The sequence below is a fragment of the Callorhinchus milii genome, unplaced genomic scaffold (assembly GCF_018977255.1).
Source record: "Callorhinchus milii isolate IMCB2004 unplaced genomic scaffold, IMCB_Cmil_1.0 Scaffold108, whole genome shotgun sequence".
Lineage (NCBI taxonomy): Eukaryota > Metazoa > Chordata > Chondrichthyes > Chimaeriformes > Callorhinchidae > Callorhinchus > Callorhinchus milii.
Genome location: NW_024704849.1, coordinates 90,247 through 93,563, shown reverse-complemented (window position 1 = coordinate 93,563; position 3,317 = coordinate 90,247). Strand labels below are relative to the sequence as shown.

Genomic DNA, 3,317 nt, shown 5'->3' with positions numbered 1-3,317 from the left:
TGCTTGAAAACGTGTGTTTTGTACCCAAACTGGTGTAACCCAGAAGTGTAGAGAGGAAAGGAGAGGGAAGAAAGCTTTCAACTTATTGGGGCAGAGATATCTAAGAAACTGCTGTCGACACATGGCTCCTACCATTTCGCTTTGAACCCTCTCAATGACTCCTTTCTCCTCGTTACCAAATTGCCACTCGTCCCCGGGGATGTGAAGCCAACACACATTAGGCCATTTCCAGCCGTCTGCACACATTCAGGGGCTTCCACTGAACAACTCCTCCTGCATTCTGTTGACTGTCTATGGCATAATAATTTTCGACCGTTGATAAAGTGCCTTATCTCGTCTCTGAGGCGTCTCAAATCGCTTCATAGAATACACTCTCAAGTGTTGTGACCGTGTATTGGTTGGGCGGCGAAACTCGAGAACGAACCGTGGACCGCAGAGTAGCTCGAAGAGTCGTGGATTGAGTGACAATCTTTTTGAGGGATCGATAGCCCTGTAAAGCGATCCGAAGATCGACTCGCAGTCGGGTTCCTGTTTACTGTCCATTAAAGAGAGACGCGTGGAATAAGGAAAACTGCCTACGGTTTTAAAGGCAATTTTCGTTTCTTCATTAAAGCGCTGAAAGATTGGCTATGAAGCGCGAATACACTTTTTTCTTCATCCTCCTGCAAGCTGCCGTGTTCCTCAGGGGTGAGTGTGCTTCACAGATAAACCCCGCTTGGGATTTGTGAGACATTTCATTTAATTCGAAAACAATTAACGAGTGAGTTTCATTAACAGATTTTCTTTCATTTACCAGGAGTCAGTGGTCAGGAAAAAGTCTACCAATCGCCACTCTCTGTGACTGTTGGGGAGAAGGAAAATGTGCTTATCAATTGTTCCGCAAAAGGAACGACTCAAACTTTACAGTGGTACAGACAGTATCCGAACCAGGCTCTCAAACACTTGGTAACAGGAAAGACAGGAGAGCAGCAGAAGGAGAGGATCACAGCAACAATGAACTATAAAGAGAAGGGCAGTAATCTGAGCATCACAGGCACAGAAGTGACAGACGCCGCCACCTACTTGTGTGCAGTGGAGACACAGTGACATAATCACATAGAGAGGCCGTACACAAACCCGCAGTGATCAGTCAGCAATTCCCCTCTTGTTCATCACAATAACTGCTCAGCACTCACCGCACTAAGTTTACCTCAATTTCCTTGTTGATGACGGCCTGTTCGTGTCACGTATGCAGGGCTTTGCTGTCCTGTAATATTGTGGTTATAACACTCGCCTTGCAAACGAGAGGACCTGGGTTTTATTGACGGTCATGAGAGCGCTAAACCCGACCCAAGCTTCCTTTATTTACACGCTCGCCGCTGTTTATCGAACTATAAGTATGAAATTTTGGCAATACCCCAAAAATGTATTTAATAACAATCATTAAAACATGTTTCACAACTAGATATTTGTGGCATTGCTGTGCACAATTGGCTGCGTAATTTATCCGCAAATCATACTGTCAATTTACTCTACGTTATCGAAACACAAAATACTGCAGATGCTGGAATCTGAAACAAAAACAGAGAGAGCTGGAGATACTCAACAGGTTAGACCCCATCTATTGAGAAAGTAAAGTGAGTCAACGATTCCGGTCACCGACTCTTCGTCATAACTGGGTACGTTGGGTGGGAAAGAGGTTTCTTAGGACAATTTAGGGACAAATCCTGTCTCCCACTCTCAACTTGTCCTTATATTACTTTACATTATATTCGTCGAGGCACTTTCGGCCGTCTAAAAGATGCGATAAGATGTTGTATCAAATGGAACGATTAACACGATATTTCTCCGCTTGATCTGGATTTGAATAACCATAATCAAGATGATGGGTTTCCACATGTGACAGATTCCCAGTTAACGAAAATAAATGGTAAATTATGAAGTCTGATTCTGCGAACTACACAGAACAGTGCAATGACATGAAGCTGTGAATTAGGCCAGAAAACGCTTTGAACATACAAACCAACCTGTTTTTTACCCAAATGGCTGTAACCCGGAAACAGAGACCGGAAAGGGGCGGGAAGGAAACTTTCAACTAACTGGGGCAGAGACATCTGAGAAACTGCTGACTTCACGTGGATCCTCCCTTTTCGTTTTGAACCCTCTCAATGGCTCGTTACCAAATTGAAAATGTGCCCCCGGGGATGTGAAACCAACACACATGAGGCCATTCACGAGCCGTCTGCACACACTCAGCGGCCTCCACTGAATACCTCGTCCAACCTTCTTTTTGAATATCTATCTGATAATAATCCTTGCCATTTGATACAGCGCGTATCAATTAACGAGACACCACAAATCGCTTGACAGACAATACTGCAAAGTTAGTGACTGCGTATTTCATGGGCGAAACTCGAGTACGAATTGGACACAGCAGAGATCCTCAAACAGTCGTGGATTGAGTGACAATTTTTTTTCAGGGACAATTTCAACTGGAACGGTATCTGCAAATCGACTAACAAGCAGGTTTCCTATCTATTATTCGGTAGACAGAAGGGCTTGGAATAAGGAAACCTGCCTAAGGTTTAAAGGAAACGTACATTTCTTCACTAAAGCGTTGAAAGATGGCTATAAATCGCGAATATACTTTACTCTTCATCCTCCTGAAAGCTGCGGTGTTCCTATGGGGTGAGTACGTTTCACCGATAAACCCCGCTTGCGCTTTGCGAGAAATTGTATTTAATTCGACCGCAATTAACGAGTGAGTTTTATTTACAGATTTTCTTGTATTTACCAGGAGTGAGTGGTCAGGATACAGTCTCACAGTCGCCACTCTCTGTGACTGTTTGGGAGAAGGAACAAGTGTTTATCAGCTGTTCCACAACAGATACCAGTCAGACCTTACAATGGTACAGACAGTATCCGAACCAGGCTCTCACACACTTGGTAACAGGAAAGACAGGAGAGCAGGAGAAGGAGAGGATCACAGCTACGATGAGCTATAGAGACGGGAAAAGTAATCTGAGTATGAGACACACCGTAGTGACAGACGCCGCCACCTATTTGTGTGCAGTGGAGACACAGTGAGACAGTCACACAGAGAGGCCGTACACAAACCTCCAGTGATCTGCCAGGAATTCCCCTCTTGTTCATCACAATAACTGCTCAGCACTCATTGCCTCCCAGTTTCCCTCCATTTCCTTGTAAATGACGGGATGTCCATGTCATGTCTGCAGGACATGTGGTGTCATATAGCTCAGTGGTGAGAGCGAAAGGACTTTGTTAGATTAGGGACAGATGGCTTTTACAGGGGTAAAGTTTCCTTCAATACTGATAAC

The 3,317-nt window shown here is 44.5% G+C and overlaps 1 long non-coding RNA gene across 1 annotated transcript; it reads left to right on the top strand.

Moving 5' to 3' along the window:
- The first annotated feature begins 2,605 nt into the window (after positions 1-2,605).
- LOC103191096 lies at positions 2,606-2,929 on the top strand. Its single transcript, XR_489223.2, has 2 exons — positions 2,606-2,667; positions 2,777-2,929. It is a non-coding gene; the product is annotated as an uncharacterized LOC103191096 (long non-coding RNA).
- The last annotated feature ends 388 nt before the right edge of the window (positions 2,930-3,317 follow it).